This window comes from Bos grunniens, chromosome 10, assembly GCF_055505025.1.
Source record: "Bos grunniens cultivar Pamir isolate PY7600 chromosome 10, Bosgru_T2T1.0, whole genome shotgun sequence".
NCBI classification, from domain to species: Eukaryota; Metazoa; Chordata; class Mammalia; order Artiodactyla; family Bovidae; genus Bos; species Bos grunniens.
The window spans coordinates 20,601,899-20,625,144 of NC_141174.1; the positions used below are offsets into that span (position 1 = coordinate 20,601,899).

The 23,246-nt window shown below is 43.9% G+C and overlaps 1 long non-coding RNA gene across 2 annotated transcripts in view; it reads right to left on the reverse strand.

The window, feature by feature from the left end:
- The window catches only part of LOC147364072 (uncharacterized), a 61,453-nt gene that overhangs the window by 21,898 nt on the left and 16,309 nt on the right, over positions 1 to 23,246 (reverse strand). The window contains exons 2-3 of one of the 2 annotated variants that reach the window (XR_015134085.1): positions 21,041 to 21,315; positions 20,232 to 20,282 (exon numbers count right to left, since the gene is read on the reverse strand). This is a non-coding gene — a long non-coding RNA (uncharacterized LOC147364072). The remainder of the gene's footprint in view (positions 1 to 20,231; positions 20,283 to 21,040; positions 21,316 to 23,246) is intronic. The other variant, XR_015134084.1, reaches the window with a different exon arrangement.

The window sequence follows — 23,246 nt, forward strand, 5'->3', positions numbered from 1 at the left end:
GGCCGGATGGTATCACCAACTCGATGGACATGAGTTTGAGCAAGCTCCGGGAGTTGGTGATGGACAGGGAAGCCGGGCGTGCTGCCATTCATGGGATTGCAAAGAGTCAGACACGAATGAGCAACTGAACTGAACTGAACAGGATACAAAATCAATATACAAAAATCAGTTGTGTTTCTGTACATTAACAATGAAATATCTGAAAGAGAAAGTAAAAAAAAAAAATCCCTTTCAAAGTAGTAAGGGGAAGGCCCCAAAGAATGAATCTTCATCAGTCTCAGCTAGCCTGTTTATCTAGCTTCTCTTGCCAAAAGATTGCTTTGGCAATTGCATAGGAACGTAATGCAATTATGGCTGAAAAGATGTGAGGAAAAATTGTGAGAGATACTTCTGGGAAGGGATTCCTTGGTCTTAAGAAATTACTCAAATTAGGGAATTTCTTTTTTTTCCTGTCTTGAACATTATTATCTACATGGATGCCTAAAACTGCAGAAGCCATGAAAAGAGCCATCCTAAGAGGACACCACTTTGAGGATGAGAGGATAGATGGAATGAATTGGGTTCTTGCAGAAGGCCAGGGGGCCCTGATTGGAAGAACCCTGGAATTGCCATATCTCACCTAGCTTCCTGTTTTATCAGATAACAAACGTTTCTTATGGTTAAACTTCCTTTCTGCTGGGTTTTCTGTTACTGTTAGTAGATAGGGTGGGCTGGTCCCCAGAGAAAGAGAATCAGGCATGCGTTTCTTGACATAAGAGAAGCCATTTTGTGATCTGAGCCTTGCCACAATGCTTGCCCTTGAGCAGGTCTCAGTACTTAATGATCTTTGGGGAACAAAGAAATGAAAAGCACTCAAGAAGCAATAGTTCAGCAATAAAACAGAGTCCAAGCTTCTTCTCAAGGGATATATATCAGAATCTGATACACATCTTTGAGTTCTGCACAAACTCAGGACACTACTTAGGTGGAGCAAAGTAACTACTGACCTAAGACCCCTTATGGCAGAACCTAAGGAATGATGACAATGACCTTTTCTGACAGTTGTGATTTCGGTCAACTAAAACTTGGACTCTGTCAACCTTTGTCCGAGTTCAATGTTGAATTCTCTGCTCAAGCCCCTTGATCAATATGCAAGTGTGTGAGCGTGTATGCTCAGTTGCTTCAGTTGTGTCTGACTCTTTGTGACCCTATGGACTATAGCCCATCAGGCTCCTCTGTCCATGGGATTCTCCAGGCAAGAATACAAGAGTGGGTTTCCATGCCATCCTCCAGGGGATTTCCCTGATCCAGGAATTGAACCCACATGTCCTGCGGTTCCTGCATTGCAGGCAGATTCTTTACCACTGAGTGCCCAGGAAGCCCCAAACATGCATGTACCCTTAGCTTAAAACTTCCCTGGTGTTCTTCTTACTTGCTATGAATAATAAATTCTTCCTTCTCCAGATCTTGGCTCTGTTTTGTCTCTTGGCATGACACCCACCAAGAGATGGACCCAGTTTTGGGGTAACATTGCTGTAGCCAAAATAAAATGAAGATAGATACATACAGTTGTGGTTCTGGTATTAACTTCTAATATTTAAGGACATTGTCTAAAGGAAATAATTATGTCATAATCCTGTGTGAGTCCTTTTATTTGTCCAAACTTTGATGTAGTTCCTTTAAATGGTCACCCTAGCCATGGATCAAGCATCACATAAAAGAACTCCAGAAATTTAAGGGTCGCTGTCTTTGTTCTGAATCTGCTGCCTTGACCCTTCCCTTTCCTCCATTCTCCCAGGTTGCCTCTAGCTTCTCTTCTCAGTCTCCAGAATTCAACTTCCCCTTGTCCTCATGTTTGATGGTGAGTCCTGCCTTCTCCATTACAGCTCACACTTCTGAGTGGTTAAGACTAGGGGTCTCCCTGCAACTACACAACCTCGGCAGGACTTAGGAAAATGTCCTTGTGATTTCTCCTCTCATCTCATACCTCACTTGGGTGATCTCAGGACTTTGGCTTCTCATCCTTTTTGGTTTGAGTTTCCCTTCTGGGTTCTACTGCTACCACATCTGCTTACTCAGACCAGATGTTTTAGCTGACTGCTATAACTCCTCAGTCTGTCTGAACTGACTCAATGTTCCCCCGCCATTAAGTCTGGATTGACTTCAACTCTATTTCCTTGGAAGGTTGCTTCTCTTCAGCGTGTGCTTTGTGGAACCAGGCGGCTGCAGCTGCTCCCTGGGAAGAATTCTCCCTCTGTGCAGATCTGCACGGTTACCTCTGCCCCTTCTCTGACAGACAGGAATTGCAATCTTGCTATGAAAGGGAAACACGCTCAGACTGGATGGAATTCTCGCTGATGCTCCTGACCCTCGCCTCATTCCCAGGTTTAGCAACCAGGGCTTTTCTGTTGTTTTTCAGGCCAACAATATGAAAGCTACATTAGGAGGTGAGAGGTATGCAAAAATGAACCCAAAGTTCTCTTCCCTTATTTTAGTAGGTGATGCCTGCCTACCTCAAAGATTCATTCCAGCTCTTAAATTCCATGCTTCCAAATAAGATGGTAAAATATTCAACTTTACGTATTGCTAACAGATTCTTGGACCGAAGAACGAGCCACCCCTCAACATGCCCGATTGGATAACAATGCAAAGTACAATGGTATAACATGTGCAATGCATTGTCCTTCCTTTTTAAAAACTCATTTTATGAAACCCCTTAATTGAATCAGGCTTGAACTTCCCATGGCATAAAACCAAATAGAATTACACTGATGCTAAAAATGTAAATGTATCCCAGATACCACTGAATGATGTATTCATGGGAACATTCAAGCCTGAAGACTTGTATGCACACACTGTGATAATAAAGCTGAACCTGAAGATCAGGCACTTGAGACATAAACATTTATGGGAATATTTTTAAGTCCCTGCTTTTAAAAAAAACTGTAAAACTCATTTTGACCTTGGGGGCCTAGAGTGTTGGACCTGGGATGATCTCTAAGAGATCATGATCATCGATTCATCTTCCTTTTTTTTTTAGATGCCTGGAGTGGGGAAGAGATACACTCAAGGGCATTCAAAGTACAAAGTCTATGTTTTTGGTTCAACACACCTGTAGGAAGCTGCTATCTGGTGTCTATGGCTGCTCTAGGCTTTGGGATGTAGAGGTTAAAAAAAAAAAAAGGAACCACTGCTCTTAACATAGTCACACATGTTCAGATGTCCAGATCAGTCCTTGTTCCATTTTTTCCCTCATCCTGAATAGACTCCTTGAGAAATAGGAAACTATATGTAGCAGCACATACCTAAGAGATTAGGAAAAAATAAAGGGATATTTCCCTATTTCCCTAGTCATGAGCCCTACTCCCAAGCAGAGTCCTATACTGAGTCTCGCAGAGTCCTATACTGAGTCTCGCAGAGTCAATTAGTTCTGCCTCTTTCAGCTTCATCTTCTTGCCTCTCATTTCATCACAGAAGCTCATCTCTTACTATTCATGTATAACATCTGTGTGGACAGCCCCAGCTGGGTGACATTTCAATTTATCACAGTCTTCCCGTTTGGTGGCAGATTAGGGAATATCTTTTGGAGAATGCATTCTCCAAAATACCTACTTTCTTTCTTTCCTTTTTTTTTTTTAATAAGAGAATTGTCAGCCCACTAAGGAGGAAAATCATGCTGTGTGATGTTGCTCCGCCAATGTGGAAATGCTAACTCTGGTCCTGGGATCTCTCCTGGTGCTGTTGCCAGGCAGACTTGTTACTGACACACATTTCCTCCCCGATAAGTTGAGTTCTTCCCCCTCCCCACCAACTTCATTATGCCTGCAGCCGGAGCTCGGCTGCAGAGGGAACCCTGCCAGACACTCTGATTCACACTCCTAAAATATCAGCCTGCCTGGGTATGCGAGTGATGTGATAAATCTGGAAAACATAAATCAGATTGTTGGATGCTATATCTGTTCGTGCACACAGGCTGCTGCAGCAGGCACGATGACATGCCCGCAAACTCTCTGGGGGACAGAGGGGACAGAGCCTCCAGACCTGGGAAAGGTGAGCAAGGAGGGCAGGACCTGACAAGCAGAAGAGGCCTTAAAACTGTTGACTTATATCCCAGACACCAGACGTGGAGTTCAGGCTCAAAGATTGCTGGGAGTGGCTGGAAAATGACGCCTAAGGAATGGCCCTGATGTTAACAAATCTTCCACTGTAAAGAGCTCATCAATTCCCTACATTTGGACATCAGAGGGAAGATTGGCTTCAGCTTCAATAATAACCCAGACAAGATGGAAAATCAGACATAGAGCATCGGGCAGGTTGCGAACTTCCTTAAAGGACACTCTAGAAAAAGCCAACCAACAAGGCCCTTCCTTCAGTGAACAAAGAAAAGTGCTTCCGTTGAGCTGCTTAATCATTTCAGAGCCCAGAAAAGAAGGACCTTGTCCCTTTAGCAGAGTTCAGGCCATGTGATCCCAGGGGTTCTTGACTGGGGCTGGGGGACAGCTGGCTTGTCACAAATGACAGTACTCCTCTGGGTCAGGTGTGCCAGGATTCCTAGTTCAAAACTAGTTTTAGAATTGTTTGAGTGTAAGAAGGTTCCCTGGCAGCTCAGCATTAAAGAATCTGCCTGCCAATGCAGGAGACGCAGGTTTGATCCCTGGGTCAGGAAGATCCCCTGGAGAAGGAAATGGCAACCCACTCCAGTATTCTTGCCTGGGAAATCCCATGGACAGAGGAGCCTGGTGGGCTACAGTCCATGGGGTCGCAAAGAGCTGGACATGACTGAACAACTAAACAACAACAAAAGGAGGTGCATACTTTAGATTCCCAACCCTCAGTCATTGCTTTGCTAGTGTTAGGTCCTGCTCCATCAGTGGGACTCTGCCCTAAAATCAGATCAGATGCCCTGGGGCTCTGTGCCTGAGGATGCAGGAGAATGACTAGGAGTGGACAAGACAGAGAGAGAGCTGGAATGAGATGGGAGGTGCTATACAGGAGCAGCAGTGAATGTAAATAAAAGGAAATGAAGTAGCCATCAATTGGCCCACCAAGAAGTATCCACAAGTTACATCCTGGGGAGTCAGCAAAGACTTATGAACAGACTAACAAGTGGTAGGGCCATGGCTCCACCTGACTGAGCAACACAGCTCACCTGTCTCCAGGTGTTCAGGCAAGTGAGACCATCCATGTGAACAAAGTGCGATATTGAGAAATTAGTTATAACTTATCTTTTATGCTACTCTGACCTATATCAGCAAAAACAATGGAAAGATAACTTCTCCCTTTCCCTTCCAGGAAAGGCAGCCAGGGCTTTGTGTTCCCAGACCTGGGTGTCCTGACCCCCAGGCAGGGAATTTCCAACTGTTTGTGAGTCAGGCCCACCTGGGGAATTAAGGAGGCTTCCAAGAAGGAAAGGGGGTGGAAGTTTATGTGCTACTTGGGTAAGAGAGTCAAGGTCTGACCCCAGGGAAGTGATAGGATTCTGGGAACTTGAAAAATGAGATCGGGTACATCTGTAGGATTCTCCACATGACCTGTCCCCTACATGTTGTGCCCCCGCCATGGCCAGAGAGTTGGCTGTGAATGTTCATGGATCCTGGACACTCTTGTGGCCTTGAGGAGGGTTAAAATTCCTCTTAGGGGAGCCTGAGGAAACGGAGAAGAGATGTGACAACCATCATTATGGTTGCCTGAAATAGAAGTATCCAGCAGAAGGAAGGACCAACATACGGCAGAGGCTTCAAAGAGCAGATGCAGCTGCAGTGACAAGAACGACCCACGTCGGCTGACAATGAACTAGTGAATGAATGGACCTTGATCATCTTTCAGGTCCAAGACATAATTCTACAAGCCCTCTGTCTCCCTTTCACAAGCCGATCTCCCCCAAACCCAGCCACATCCCCCAACTCAGAGTGACTGACATGGCACCCACAGATTTCCAGTTCACAAACACGCTCTGTTCTCCCCCTGCCTGGGCTTGCTGTGCGTCATTTGCACACCATCGCCCTGCATCGTCCACACACATGGGTACTGGGGGGCGACATGCTGTAGATTGGCCCAGTTCAAGATGCCAACAGGAAACATTACATAAGCTTTTACATTTAATGAAAAGCACTTCTACTCCTTTCCTTGTCAGACTGCAAAACCAACAGGGGCATGCAATCAGGCACCAACACCTGGGGAGCCATTTCTCTGCTCTGGAAGCTGTGGCATGCTCCATGTCCCTCTACAATCATGCCACACAGCCAGAGTCTCAGCTCCAGCCCTGACACATGGCTGGCTTGGACTTTGCTTTCTGAGTTCAATCCACATCCGGGGTCATCTCTCCAAGAAAGACAACACTGCCATGTCCAGGCCTGATCTTACCCCACTGAGAGTGTTCAGCCAGGCATGTTCAGGGTCCCCTGATGCCCTAAGCCTGGGGTGATTGATTCCCTTCTGTCCCATGCTATCTCCCACCTCTAGGCCACATTTCAAAGTGCCTCCTATGTCCATCCCTTCTTCTCCATTAGTAAATTCTAGGAGTTCTTCAAGGTCCAGTTTAAACACATCTTTCTCTGAGAAGCCTCTTTAACTACCCAGGCAGAATTCACTGCCTGTATCTCTATACTTGGGCTTCCCTGACGGCTCAGTGGTAAAGAATCCACCTGCAATGCAGGAGCCACAGGTTCGATCCCTGGGTCAGAAAGGTGCCCTGGAGGAAGGCATGGCAACCCACTCTAGTATTCTTGCCTGAAGAAGCCCATGGACAGAGGCGCCTGGTGGGCTTCAGTCCATAGGGTCACAGAGAGTTGGACATGACTGAAGCGACTTAGCACAGCACCTCTCTACACTTGGCCACTATTGCATTTCCCTGTGGATTGTAGTTAGTTGCTCACCAGTCTTGCCCACTTATTATTTAGCAAAACTTTGGAGAAGTCATATCCTATTAATCCATGAGCCTTATGTAATATGGGTATAATAAGTATTTCCTCTTCTTTTAAAATGCATTTAAAAAGGCATACTGTGTAGGCGGAAAACCCAAACAAGGGAACTATCTGGTTTTCAAAAGAGATCACAAGCCATCCAAGTCAAGAATTCTTGTAGAATTGCCTATGGAAACATAAATTCATTTTTTTTAAAATTGTGAAAAATATATGTAACATAAAATTTGCCATGTTAATCATTTTTAAGCATACAGTTCAGTGGCATTAAGTACATTCACGCTGTTGTGCAACCATCCCCACCATCCGTCTCCGGAACATTTTCACCTTTCCCGTCTAAAACTCGGTACCCATTAAACACTAACAACCCATCCCTGATTCCCTCAGTGCCTGGTAACAACCATATTACTTTCTGTTTCTGTGAATTTGACCACCCTGGGCACCTCATATGGAGAAGGCAATGGCACCCCACTCCAGTACTCTTGCCTGGCAAATCCCATGGACGGAGGAGCCTGGTAGGCTGCAGTGCATGGGGTCACTTAGATTCAGACACGACTGAGCGACTTCGCTTTCACTTTTCACTTTCATGCGCTGGAGAAGGAAATGGCAACCCACTCCAGTGTTCTTGCCTGGAGAATCCCAGGGACAGGGGAGGCTGGTGGGCTGCCTTCTATGGGGTCGCACAGAGTCGGACACGACTGAAGCAACTTAGCCGCAGCAGCAGCAGGTACCTCATATGGGTTTCCCAGGTGGTGCTAGTGGTAAAGAACCCACCTGCCGATGCAGGAGATGCAAGAGATGTGCGTTCAATCCCTGGGTCAGGAAAATCCCCTGGAGGCAGACAGGGCAACCCATTCTAGTATTCTTGCCTGGAGAATCCCATGGACAGAGGAGCCTGGCGGGCTACAGTCCACAGGGTCACAAAGAGTCAGACACGACGGAAGTGACTTAGCACCGACACACGGTTATCTCATATAAGTGGAATTTTACAATGTCTTTTTGTGACTTCTTATTTCACTTGGCATAATATCCTCAAGGATCATCTGTGTGCATATGTCAGAATTCCTTCCTTTTAAAGCTAAATTATGTTTTATCACACATATATGCCTCATTTTATTTATTCACTTGTTTATGGACATGTAGGTTGCTTTCATCTCTTGGCTATTGTGAACAGTGCTGCTATGAACATGGGCGCACAACTGTCTCTTCAAGACCTTGCTTTCAATTCTTTTGTGTGGGGAGAAGGAGGGCTGCTGGATCATATGGTAATACTATATTTAATTTATTTTTTGAGAAACCATCATACTGTTTTCTAAGTGGCTGCACCATTTTACATTCCTATCAACATGCACAAGGGTTCTAATTTCACTGTATTCTTGCCAACACTTGTTATTTTCTATTCTATTTTTTCCCCATGATTCCCATCCTAATTGGGGTGAAGAGTTATTTCATTGTGCTTTTAATTTGCATTTCCCTCCTGGTAAACAAAACTGAACAAAAGAAAAAATTTTTTATTATTTTTTTTAGCTTAAAGAAATACATCATGTACAATAGAAAATGTGAAAGACAGGGAAACAAAAATTAAAGTATAAGAACACACAAGAGGGAAAAGACCAGTAGCAATCCAGTTACCTAGAGATAAACACTGTCAACATTCAGGAAATATCCTTCTAGTCTTTCTATGAAAATCAATTTTCACATAGAATTCATTTTCTAATTTGGCAACTCTCCACCCAGCCCTGACCCAAGAAGAGATCTTTTTTGTTCAGTGAATGATTTGTCAACTTCCCTGAGGGGTATGCTGAAAGAAGAAATATATTGTTTGGCTTTAGGGTTAATATCAGGTTTGTGTTTTGCTGAGTCAACATATAACAAACATGTAACATATAACAAAGGGCAAGAGTAGAATTGCTCAGGCAATGAAGACACTTTCAGGGACTGGAGATGGTAAAAAAGAAGCCTGTAACAGAGAAGAGTAGGGAGTAAGGCGAGCCTACTACCAGGGAAGACAATTTTGGAGGAAAGAACTGATGTCCATGGAAGGAATTTGATTACATTTCTGTCTCCCTCCAAGAACTTCAGATGACATCCACCTCACTCGTCAGGGGATGGTGGGGTGTATTTGCATTTGAGAACATCATGAATGAACCGACGTGCCTGGAAAAGAGCAAGAACAGAGTCTTGCCACAGGGCTGGAACAGAAAGAGACAGGGCTTAAGCATTTAGAGACGTGGAACCTTGGAAAACGTGGGCTGGCTATGCCCAATGCTCTGTCGGCGTTTTCCTACATATTTATTAATCTCCTTGTTGTTTAGTCGCTCCGTCCTGTCTGACTCTTTTGCGACCCCATGGACTGTAACCTGCCAGGCTCCTCTGTCCATAGGATTTCCAAGGCAAAAATACTGAAGTGGGTTGCCATTCCCTTCTGCAAGGGATCTTCCCGACCCAAGGATCAAACCAGCATCTCCTATGTCTCCTGCATTGGTAGGCAGATTCTTTATCACTGAGCCACCAGGGAAATCCCCTAAAATATCCTATCTGGGCCAAGACTAGGAACTAGTTACCAAAAATCCACTTCCTCTTCCTGGGTTTCTTTGCAGTTAGATGTGCCTGTGTGACCAGTGTTCATCAAGGGATAGTGGAAAGAGTTTGTCCCATTTCTGGGCCAAGGCTTTAAAGAAGCAGGGTTGTCCTTTTTATCTTTCTTTTCCTTCTGCCAGATCCATGAGGGTGATGAGAGGTCCTAAAGGATGGGGGACCCAAAAGATGGAAGGAACCTAGGTTCCTGAAAAACCAATGAAGCCACGCAGAACAAAGCCAGCTGCTAACCAGGCACACAATTGTTTCCAATTGTTATGTCATTGTTACAACAGCCTCATCTGTCCTAGCTAATACAGTATCATCAGATGCAATTTAATTACCCAATATTATATTGTTAGATGGGTAGAGTGGATAAACTGCTTTATTTTTGCTGTATCACATGGCGTGTTGAATTTCCCTGCTCGGGGATCAAACATGTACAAACATGTGCAGTGGAAGCACAGAAGTCCAGCATTTTGAGGTGTAATACAATGTTTCTGTTCAATCCAATAGTCAGGTATATTAGATAAAAGGTTTTGCTTGTAAGTAACAAAACCTAACTGGAACTCACAAACAAGAAGAGATTTAATGGCTAAGTGAGAGCCCAGAGGTAAAGGGACTATTTTGATGACTACGATGATGTGAGGACTCAAGTTCTTTCTACCTCTCTTTTTTATACTCAATGTTTGTTGCCTCTTAGGACTAACTTCCTAATGATTGTAGGAGGAATTCACGCTTATTCTCATGTAACAGGAAAGCTTGTCTCTCACAACCAACCAAGAGCAGCTCAAAGCTTTGCACTGACTGGCTCATCTCTAAGCCAAATCTTGTGACCATGACAATTGGACTTCCAGGAGCCTAGACCAGGCAGGGCCATCTGTTGGAGCTGAGAGTAGGTTCTGCCCCACCCAACGATGGCTAGGTGGCTGCTACCAGTGAAGTTTATCTTTGTACAGAAATAGAGAAACTGAGTTGCCCAGATATACAGAGGAGAAAATCACTTGACTCCAGCTTTCTCTGAAACAGGGAAAGTTTTTGGAGACGCTAAATAAAAATGAAGTAATTTCCCCCTACTGTGCATTGAAATGTCTTTGAAAAAATTACTTTCTGCAAAAATGACAAGAAAGATGGAAATGGTAAATGAAGTAGATTTAAAGACAAGAACACAGAGTCAACAACCTGGGGGAAATTAAGTGACTTGGGGAAAATGTCCAGATATTTCAGAAAGAATATTTTGTATGAGGCATTTCCATGGTGGGATGATAAAAAGCAGAAGAAAAAAAAAAAAAAGGACAGTAGTATATCTTGATGTCACATGTGGAAAATTAAAGATCAAACCTGTTTCTCAGCTGGTTCCTCTCTGCTATTGTAACATCTCGCACAGTTATACACATTGAGCATGACTGTCAAGGACACTGTCTCTACGCTGAATTCAGACCAGTTATGCTGATCTCAGCTTTTCCTCCAAACAGTATAAATTCATTTTCCTGGACATCATGGAATGGACTAGAAAATAGAGGAGAGGTAGTTAGGTAATTGCTTTTATTCCTCTATCGCATCGCTCTGCCTCTAAGACAGGAATTAGATAGGTTTTTCTTGGTTCAGAGAGGAATTGGGCCAATTATTTTTATGCACACAATATAATTCCTTTCAGCACAGATGCTCATTGATTGACTTAAAACCCCTGCATGTAAAATCTGCACAAACAAAAGGAATGCAAAGTGATCTGCTATAATAAGATTAAGCTCTAATGGCAAGGCAGGTGTTGAATTGAAAATTAATTGGCAATGTCAACCGCAAAATGGTCTAATTCACCTCCTCTACAAAAGCAAGGGAGCCCGCTCTGTTTGCTTTTCTGCCTTACTCCCTCCCCAGTGTAATTCTCATTTTCTGATGCAGTCTTCAAAATCCAACTCATCCTCCACTTCCTCCATGGAATCTTCCTGAATTACTACAGCCCCTATCTCCAGACTCCTTGGCCCTCACTGGAAAGATACTAAAGAATGGGGATTAAAAGCTCAGGCTGTGATGTCAGACCTGCAGTCAACCCTTATCCTTAGTCCACCAGCTGTGTGACCTCGGGCTTATCCAGTCTGAGCCTCAGTTTCCTTCTCTGAAAAAAATGGGACCAAGAGGGTGACTGGAAGAATAAAATGAGATAAATGTTTGCAGCAAGGTAACTATTGGACCAGGCATTTGAACATCAACACGTGGAAAATGGTACCTATGGACCTATTTGCAGGGCAGGAACAGAGATGCAGATGAAGAGAATGCACTTGTGGACACAACGGGAGAAGGAGAGAGTGGACAAATTGAGAGAGTAGCGCTGATATATGCACACCACCATGCGTAAAATAGCCAGCTAGTGGGGGCTGCTGTGGAACGCAGGGAGCTCAGCCTGCTGCTCCATGACGACCTAGGGAGGGCAGAGGGGGTGGGAGGGAGGCTCAGGAGGGAGGGGACATGTGTATACTTACAGCTGATTCACGTCTGTTGTACAGAAACCAACACAACACTATAAAGCAATCATCCTCCAATCAATTTTTTTTTTTTTAAAGAGAGAGTACCACTAGTCAGAACTTGCTGTTTGATGACTGGTCAAATGGAAATTTGGATCTTGAAGCATTTAAAAAATGGGCCAAACTCACTTCTGAAAATTGTATTTGTGAGATTGTAATAGAGTTGGAGGTTGTTAAGTGGTAATAAACTTAAGAATTTAAAGAGGAAAAACAGGTTTTCCATCACCTAAAAACAGTGAATGAACCAATGAGCCACTTAGAAAGGATCATTATGAACTGGTTAATTGAAACAAACCTGTAAGGCCCTGGACTGAGCAACACAGGCTTAGCCAGCACCTGTACTTGGAGTGGTGAAAATTTTTCCTTTCTTAAACACAAATGCCCACTGCTTCTGTCAGCAGGTTTGCCCCAGAAGAACGCCTTACAGGAGGCAGTCTTCTGTCTTGACACCAACCTTAAACCAGGCACCCCATGCTCTCCTCATCTCTGGCCCTCACACACCTTTCAAATCTTTGGAGCACAGAATCAGTGTGAGTCGCTCCGTTGACACCATGGACTGTAGCCGACCAGGATCCTCTGTCCATAGGGATTCTCCAGGCAAAAACACGGGAGTGGGTTGCCATTTTCTTCTCCAGGGGATCTTTCCAACCCAGGGATCAAACTCCAGGTGGCTCCTGTCTGAGCCACCAGGGAAGCACCTCACCTAATTTGTTGGTTCTTTCCATAGATCAAAGAAATAGAAATTCAGTCAGTTCAGTTCAGTCGCTCAGTCGTGTCCGACTCTTTGCGACCCCATGAATCACAGCAAGCCAGGCCTCCCTGTCCATCACCAACTCCCGGAGTTCACTCAGACTCACGTCCATCGAGTCAGTGATGCCATCCAGCCATCTCATCCTCTGTTGTCCCCTTCTCCTCCTGCCCCCAATCCCTCCCAGCATCAGAATCTTTTCCAATGAGTCAACTCTTCACATGAGGTGGCCAAAGTACTGGAGTTTCAGCTTTAGCATCATTCCTTCCAAAGAAATCCCAGGGCTGATCTCCTTCAGAATGGACTGGTTGGATCTCCTTGCAGTCCAAGGGACTCTCAAGAGTCTTCTCCAACACCACAGTTCAAAAGCATCAATTCTTCGGCGTTTAGCCTTCTTCACAGTCCAACTTTCACATCCATACATGACCACAGGAAAAACCATAGCCTTGACTAGATGGACCTTTGTTGGCAAAGTAATGTCTCTGCTTTTCAATATGCTATCTAGGTTGGTCATAACTTTCCTTCCAAGGAGTAAGCGTCTTTTAATTTCATGGCTGCAATCACCATCTGCAGTGATTTTGGAGCCCCCAAAAATAAAGTCTGACACTCTTTCCACTGTTTCCCCATCTATTTCCCATGAAGTGATGGGACCAGATGCCATGATCTTTGTTTTCTGAATGTTGAGCTTTAAGCCAACTTTTTCACTCTCCTCTTTCACTTTCATCAAGAGGTTTTTTAGTTCCTCTTCACTTTCTGCCATAAAGGTGGTGTCATCTGCATACCTGAGGTTATTGATATTTCTCCCGGCAATCTTGATTCCAACTTGTGTTTCTTCCAGTCCAGCATTTCTCATGATGTACTCTGCATAGAAGTTAAATAAGCAGGGTGACAATATACAGCCTTGACATACTCCTTTTCCTATTTGGAACCAGTCTGTTTTTCCATGTCCAGTTCTAACTGTTGCTTCCTGACCTGCGTACAAATTTCTCAAGAGACAGATCAGGTGATCTGGTATTCCCATCTCCTTCAGAATTTCCCACAGTTTATTGTGATCCACACAGTCAAAGGCTTTGGCATAGTCAAGAAAGCAGAAATAGATGTTTTTCTGGAACTCTCTTGCTTTTTCCATGATCCAGCGGATGTTGGCAATTTGATCTCTGGTTCCTCTGCCTTTTCTAAAACCAGCTTGAACATCAGGAAGTTCACGGTTCACATATTGCTGAAGCCTGGCTTGGAGAATTTTGAGCATTACTTTACTAGCGTGTGAGATGAGTGCAACTGTGCGGTAGTTTGAGCATTCTTTGGCATTGCCTTTCTTTGGGATTGGAATGAAAACTGACCTTTTCCAGTCCTGTGGCCACTGCTGAGTTTTCCAAATTAGCTGGCATATTGAGTGCAGCACTTTCACAGCATCATCTTTCAGGATTTGAAATAGCTCAACTGGAATTCCATCACTTCCACTAGCTTTGTTCGTAGTGATGCTTTCTAAGGCCCACTTGACTTCACATTCCAGGATGTCTGGCTCTAGGTCAGTGATCACACCATTGTGATTATCTGGGACATGAAGATCTTTTTTGTACAGTTCTTCTATGTATTCTTGCCACCTCTTCTTAATATCTTCTGCTTCTGTTAGGTCCATACCATTTCTGTCCTTTATCGAGCCCATCTTTGCATGAAATGTTCCCTTGGTATCTCTAATTTTCTTGAAGAGATCTCTAGTCTTTCCCATTTTGTTGTTTTCCTCTATTTCTTTGCATTGATGGCTGAGGAAGGCTTTCTTATCTCTTCTTGCTATTCTTTGGAACTCTGCATTCAGATGCTTATATCTTTCCTTTTCTCCTTTGCTTTTCGCTTCTCTTCTTTTCACAGCTATTTGTAAGGCCTCCCCAGACAGCCATTTTGCTTTTTTGCATTTCTTTTTTTTTTTTTTTTCTAAGACTTTCTTCATTTTAATAGGCAAAACTTGACCAATAAGCAACACATAGTATTACAAATAAAATACTACTGAAAGCGAAAGAAAGCGAAGTCACTCAGTTGTGTACAACTCTTTTCAACCCCATGGACTGTAGCCTACCAGTCTCCTCCATCCATGGAATTTTCTAGGCAAGAGTACTGGAGTGGGTTGCCATTTCCTTCTCCAGGGTGCATTTCTTTGCCATGGGGATGGTCTTGATCTCTGTCTCCTATACAATGTCATGAACCTCAGTCCATAGTTCATCAGGCACTCTATCTATCAGATCTAGGCCCTTAAATCTAGTTCTCACTTCCACTGTATAATCATAAGGGATTTGATTTAGGTCATACCTGAATGGTCTAGTGGTTTTCCCTACTTTCTTCAATTTAAGTCTGAATTTGGTAATAAGGAGTTCATGATCTGAGCCACAGTCAGCTCCTGGTCTTGTTTTTGTTGACTGTATAGAGCTTCTCCGTCTTTGGCTGCAAAGAATATAATCAATCTGATTTCAGTGTTGACCATCTGGTAATGTCCATGTGTAGAGTCTTCTCTTGTGTTGTTGGAAGAGGGTGTTTGCTATGACCAGTGCATTTTCTTGGCAAAACTCTATTAGTCTTTGCCCTGCTTCATTCCATATTCCAAGGCCAAATTTGCCTGTTATTCCAGGTGTTTCTTGACTTCCTACTTTTGCATTCCAGTCCCCTATAATGAAAAGGACATCTTTTTTGGGTGTTAGTTCTAAAAGGTCTTGTAGGTCTTCATAGAACCATTCAACTTCAGCTTCTTCAGCGTTACTGGTTGGGGCATAGACTTGGATTACTGTGATATTGAATGGTTTGCCTTGGAAACGAACAGAGATCATTCTGTCATTTTTGAGATTGCATCCAAGTACTGCATTTTGGACTCTTTTGTTGACCATGATGGCTACTCCATTTCTTCTGAGGGATTCCTGCCCGCAGTAGTAGATATAATGGTCATCTGAGTTAAATTCACTCATTCTGTCCATTTGAGTTCACTGATTCCTAGAATGTCGACATTCACTCTTGCCATCTCTTGTTTGACCACTTCCAGTTGGCCTTGATTCATGGACCTGACATTCCAGGTTCCTATGCAATATTGCTCTTTACAGCATCGGACCTTGCTTCTATCACCAGTCACATCCACAGCTGGGTATTGTTTTTGCTTTGGCTCCATCCCTTCATTCTTTCTGGATTTATTTCTCCACTGATCTCCAGTAGCATATTGGGCACCTACTGACCTGGGGAGTTGGTGACCAGATCTCCTCCCTAGCTTTCCCTTCAGTAATCCCACAAACAAACTGTGTGAACACAATAGCATATAAAGAAAATTGCAAGAAGTCGACAGACCTACACAGAAGCCTGCACACAGTGGGGGATGGCAACAACTATGACCTCCCATCTCAATGATTAACTGAGGTTGCTTTCCCTTTTCCCTTTAAAAACTTTCATAGCCAAGCAGAATCTTCAGAGTCGGGTTTTGGGAGCCATGAATCCACTATCTCTCCAGGTTGCTGGCATTCTGATTAAAAGCAACTTTCCTTTCTACCAAAATCTCTCTCTTGCATGTTGATTTTCAAGCTGTGAGCAGCCAGACATGACTGGGTAACACTTATTCCTGTCCAGTGGTAACAGTCTGGACCACAGAACAGTATAAATCAGAACCAGAGCTCTGGCCTAGTTCCCCACTAAGCATGATCCTGGGAGAGTTAGGTATTCACTGCTAATTACTAGTATCAGTTTACTCATCTATGAAATGGGAATCAAATTCTCCCTCTATCAGATGGTTTCTGTGAGAATTAAATGAGTTGATTCACACAAAGAACTCAGTTTAGTGACATAATATATGTGCAAATAAATGTAAGCAATTATGATAAAAATAACTACCCCACAATTCAGATTTTGGACTACTTTTCGTTAGCACTGTCTTCAAATGCTGACTCATTTGTTTAACCACACCTTAACATGAAACTTAGAGTGAGCACTTTGCTGTTTTAAGGAATTTGCATTTCTTAACCAATAAATCTTTTTAACAGTGGTCTGTGGTTATCAAGAGCAATAAAGACAAGAGTTGTCGCAGAAAATCCCTGTGTAAGAGATGGGAGAACTAGACTCATAGGTGAGGGAGGTTGACAATTTACAATTACTTATTTGAGAAATCAGCTCCTCTCCCAAAACGAGGTAATTTTGTACCCTCAGGAAGACACATTTCAAATTCTTCTTGGAAATGTCATTTCTAAAAATCAAATGCCTAACCAAATCATCTATGCCCTTGAACTAAATCTGGGAAACTCTGAGTTATGATATTATGTACCTAATACAGCAGGAATGAGCTTAAAGTAATTCTCCACAGAGAGTCTGATGGAATAGGCTGTCCTTTGTATATTTTCTGAGATGATGTCACTGTCTCATTGGGAGGGGGCCAGGAATTGTGAACGGGCTGGGCCCCAGCAATGATGGATGGCTTCTCTCACCTGGACCCTTTGAGAACAATAACCCCTTTGTGAGGTATCAGGCTTTTCTTCTGGTGAAAGGAAGCAGAAGCTTAATTGTAAGAAGGCTCTAACCACCAAGGCTAAAAGCCACAAACAAGCACTGGCCAGCCCCTGAGAATGCTCCCACCAAGACAGACACAGCCACTACCCTCCTGGAGCTTACACTCTAGGGGGAAAGACAGCAAATACATGATTGGACACACATTATAAACTAATTACAACCATGATGAGCCCTGTGAAGTACAGAGCAGCACTGAGTTTTATACTGGGACCTGATGGGAAGGGGGAGGGGAGGTCAGGCATGAAATTGAAAATGCAATTTTGATATCAAAACAAGCATAGACACATGATGTAGAAGACACACTTGCTTCAGTGTTAAAGATCAAGGTGGAGACGCCAGAGAAATCACATTGTCCCGGGGTGGGGCTGGCTATGCCTCATCTAGGGCTGGTTTAGTAGGAAGAGTTTGAGAAACCCTGGCTGGGGGACAGCAGGCCTGGGCTCCAGGGGTGAAGCCCTCCAGAGGTGAAAGCTCTCTAGAGAAAGGAGAAGACACCTACTGGCTGGCTGGAAGGCAGCCCAGGGCCAGGAGATCCCTGGCCCAGATTGGCAGCCAGCAATTCCTTTACCTGTTGTGGCATTCTCCACATTCTCCACGCAGCTTTCAGTTCTGTCTCCTCAGCCCAGGCAGCTCACCTTGTTTTAAGTTATCATCTAATCTTCCTTCAGGATGTAGATGAAGTGGCTCATCTTGGGACACCAAGGAGCCAGCGCGGGTGTAGTGGGAGGAGAGAGGCATGTGGGACCGGGCAGACCTCTGACCCATCCCCTTTCCTACTGGCAATTGTCAACTCATCAGCTCCTTATCTGTTCTAAGTCCACCCCCGGGGGCACAGGAGGCTCAAAGCATCTGCCTTCTGAGGTCAGCCATTCTCTGAACGCTGCTCACACTCCTCTGCCCCGACCCCGGCATCTTCAGATGCCTCTGACCAGACCGGCGTGAGGCATTTCTGAAATGTGGAGAAGGGCCACTCAGGTTGCCGTTGGATGAAGAGCTACTGACGGTGAGAAAGATGGATGCACAGAGGGCAGCTTTTTCTTTCACAAAATGTGTGGAATGGAAACACTTGGAAAAATCTTGCCCGCTCATGCCCTCAAGGTAGAATCAGTTGCAGGAGAATCTTGGGCACCAGGAAAGCTCCCGGCACAGTAGAACCCGAATGCTGCTAGGGACTCACCCCAGAACTACTGAATCCCTGAATTCCTGAGGACCACCAAACCCAAACAGACCCTAAGTAAAATGTATTAAAGAATAACTGAAAAATGAAAATGACCCCTTAAAAACTTTAATAATTCTATTACTTGGCATGCGTGCTAAGTTTCTTCAGTCGTGTCTGACTCTTTGCGATCCCATGGACTGTAGCCCACCAGGCTCCTCTGTCCATGGGTTTTTCCAGGCAAGAATACTGGAGTAGGTTGCGATGGCCTCCTCCAGGGGATCTTCCCACCCCAGGGACTGAACCTGTGTCTCCTGCGTATCTTGCATTGGCAGGCAGTTTCTTTACCACTAGCGCCATCTGGGAAGCCCATCTATTACTATAAGACTCCAGTTAACTGTAATGGTCGCTCACTTCTTTAGATCCCTTTGAGATAGCCTGGGACCTGGCACCTGAGGCCCTTTACTGGAGTGCTTGCCCCTGGGTAACATCTCCTCCAACAACAGAACACAAAGAAACTACAAAGGACTAAAAATAACTGCACACATGCGCAGTTGGGACAAATTATGAACCATAAGGTACAACCCCCTCCCTCCAAACCAACCGCCATTTCTGAGGTGCAGAGAGCAAAAGCAGGGCACTGCACACGGTCCCTGCACATGGCACCACCAAGCCAGTGGGCAGACCACCTAAACTTCCCTGGGCTCACCCACGGATCCACCCCTACCCTCATCCCCTTAAAGAACCAGCCTGCCCTCCACAGAGAGTGAGCAAGGGAAGCTGGTCTTTGTTTTCACTTCTAATAAAGTCTTGCTTGAATTCCTAGTCTGACCTCTTATCAATTTCTATTGATTAAACAGTCCGTCCAGGGACCCAGGTCGGTAGTACCTTGTCAAGCATCATCAGCAGTTGTCAGGCTATCAGAATCGTTCATTACACATAAGGAAGTCTTTATGTTTGTGAGCATAATTACAATGAGCAGGAAATGCTTGTGTCAATCCATGGGTGCTATAATTAACCTCACACTCCCTGAGGTGTGCACACCTGTACACCAGCTCCACCGTAAAATCTGATGCCTTAAGATACGGAATACATTTTTTAAATGCTAAGAATTTAATTCATGGTACATTTCAAACCAGTTGGAGAAAGGGGGAAATATCCAATGAATGGTATTGGGGTGATAAGCTACCTGCTTTAAGGCAGAGAAAATTTAGCCTCTACTACCCCACCTCACACTTTATCCAATAATAAATTCTTTATGAGTAAAGAGCTAAACATAAAACAAAACCATCAACTTTAAAATATCTGTATATAGAGGAGAATTTCTGAGTTAAGAAAAGTCTTAGCAAGACCTCAAACCTGGAAACTTTAAATAAGCAGAGATTCGATTACGTGAAAATGGCAAACTTTGCAACAAAAAGATGCCATGAACAAAATTAAAAACAATGGCACAGCCAATGTGGAAAACAGGGTAGAGCTTCCCCCCTGCAAATTAAAAATAGAACTTCCTATAATCCAGCAATTCAATCTCTGAGTATATATTTAAGTGAAACGAAATTATCATCTCCAGGAGATGTCTGCACTCCCAGTTACTGCAGCATTATTCACAATAGCCAAGGTATGGAAATAACCTAAGCGTCTTTGAGGGATGGATAGACAAATGAAATATGGTATATATATTCTTTGGGCACAAAAAAGAAGGAAACCTTGCCATTTGCAAAAACATGGGTGGACCCTGAGGGCATTATGCTAAGTGAAATAAGTCAGACAGAGAAAGACAAATACTATATGATCTCACTTACATGTAGGATCTTCAAAAGCCAAACTCAGAGAAGCAGAGAGTGGAACGGTGACTGCCGGGGGCAAACAAGGGGGAAATGAGGACACACATTCCAGCTGCAAGATGAATGGATTAATATCGAGGAAAAGTAGAATTCAACATATTCAAATGTGAAAGAAAAAACAACCACTAGAAAACGGGCAAAGAGGGAAAATGGACAACTCACAAAGGAAAATATTGTGAAATTAGCCAATAAGTACAAACACTTGACCTCACCAATAAACAAGGAAATGCATTAAAATTATGAACTACATTTTAAAAATTCACCAGATCAACAAAGAAAAAAAAGCTTAATAATAATATTAAGAGTTGTTGAGGATTTGGAAAATCAGGCATATTGCTGACATCTGTGTACCCTGACGAAGGCATTTTTCAAGGTAAATTGGCAGTATCTTTCAGAAATTGTAAAGTACATGTGCTCCGCTTTAACAGTTAATTTCTAGAAACCTATTATTCAGAAATATACATGTACGCAAAGACATGTGCATAAGGATAAATATCACAACATTAACTGTAATAGAAAAACATGTTGAAGACATTCAAAAATACACCAAGAATTTAATTATGGCATGAAATGCCATATAGTTGTTAGGAGGAGTGGGATAGGCTTATATATACTGCATGTGAAGGTTTCTGAGGCAGATTAAGACAGCAGAGCAAGTTGCAGAACAACATGTGAACATTCTACACTTATGTGCAAATATATTTTCATACACACACACACGCAGGCAAATATATAAGAAAGGGAACTGAAGTGTTGAGAGCAGTTACCTCTGGGCGGGAAGTCATCCTAGGAGGAGGTAGGAGATGTCATCTCATTTACCAGACTTTCCACTTTCTTTCCCAACTGTGCTCCTCTCTGCAGGAGGATATATTCCCACACTGTCGACCTCAGGAATGCCATGTGACTTGCTTTGGCCAAAGAAGTGATGTTGGTCACTTTTGTGCAAAGTTTTAGAAGTCAGGGCCTCATTTGTCTTATCATCTTCTGCCACCAGATTGACAGTGTTCCAGATAGAGGCTAGGCTTTCCCATCAGCTTTGGTTCTGGAGTGAAAAAAGCAAGAAGCAGAGCTTGTAGCCAACTTGTCAAAAACATGTGCTGTGAATAAGAAATAAACATTGCAATAAGCCACTGAGAGTATGGGTGGCGGTGTGTGTGTGTGTGTTACTGCAGTGTAACGTGTGTGTGTGTGTGTGTGTGTGTGTTACTGCAGTGTAACATGTCCTACTTTGACTGATACAAGTAAAGACTACCTCTACAGGTTTCCATTGTGTATTTCTCTACTGTATAAGCAGTTTGCAATATATATACTCATATATTACTTGTGTAATAGCTAATTTTTGAAAGCTGACTTCTTAGTAAAATTACAAATGACTACATGTCAAGGACCTTCAGGATTGTTGATTATTGATGAATAGAGACTGCAAAGCTAAATCTTGGAATTCCAAGGGCAATGTTCCATGCTTGCCTGAGATCTGCAGACCAACGCACCACGGCTACAGCCTGTGTAAGCACACTCAGTCACCCAATCGTGTCCGACTCTTCGTGACCCCATGGACTATAGCCCGCCAGGCTCCTGTGTCCTTACTAAAGGTGGGTTGCCATTTCCTACTCCAGGGGATCTTCCCAATCCAGGGATCAAACTGGCATCCCCTGCATTGCGGGTGGATTCTTTACCGCTGAGCCACTGGGGAAGCCCTGGCAATAGCCTGTAGTGCTGGGAAAAGGTACAAAGTATGTTATCAGACTAGTCGCCAAGAAATATGGTGGTTAAATGAACATGTGAGAATTCTTGTGTATGTTAGTCAGGGAGGTCAGGGCAGTAAGCATTCTACCCCCAACCACAGTGCCAAAGGGTATCCAAATAAATGGTGGGACCACAGTGGTTACTTTTACAGATACTGGGAGACATGGTTCTTTCATAACAGGGATTGAGTAGCAATTATCGCTGACTCATAGTTGTCTGAATATGTCAGTCCCATCGGATGTGTCTGGAACACAAATAATTGAAGAACCATTGACCCAGGAGATAGAGCAGAAAATTGCTCTGTACTTCCTGGTGGCTACTGACCCTTGCTCAAATTCCAGACTTATTCATTGATTGCACACCTCTGCCGTGCCAGGCACCATCACTGGTATCAGCCCTACACACAATCTTAGTTCACAAACTCACAGCCCAGATCAACAACACATACTCTGAGGTGGGGATAACAGTAATAGCAGCAGCAACCCTTTCTTAAGTGGGTAATAGTTTCCAAGCACTGTGCCTGGTATACATTACTTTTAATTAAAAACAAAATTCTGCAAACCAAATACAATTACCCCTCCTTTTTTGAATAAAGAAACTGAGGTGAAGAGAAATGCATGAAACTCCTTTGGTTCTGGCAGCCTCTAGGTAAGGGTCGGAGAAGGCAATGGCACCCCACTCCAGTATTCTTGCCTGGAAAATCCCATGGACAGAGGAGCCTGGTAGGCTGCAGTCCATGGGGTCGCTAGGAGTTGGGCACGACTGAGCTACTTCACTTTCACTTTTCACTTTCATGCACTGGAGAATGAAATTGCAACCCAGTCCAGTATTCTTGCTTGGAGAATCCCAGGGACAGAGGAGCCTAATGGGCTGCCGTCTATGGGATTGCACAGAGTCGGACACGACTGAAGCGACTTAGCAGCAGCAGCAGGTAAGGGTCAGTCTCAAGTTTCTTTTGTTATGAGTTACCTTCTTGGCAAAGGGATGATTAATAATATTAAAAGCATCAGAGGGGAAGTGACTGAGCCTTGAATTAGAACCTTAACCTACAGACCAGGGCACAGAGAACCAGCTTGTCCCCAGAGGGCAAGGCAGAGGCTGGCTAGTGGCCAGTCTGCTGATCTGACTTAGGTTAGCTCTGGTTAGCATTCCTCCCATCTCTGCCCACACGCCCTCCTTCTTTTAGTGCTGGAAGTAAACATCTGCCTTGCTTGGGGCATGAGGGTA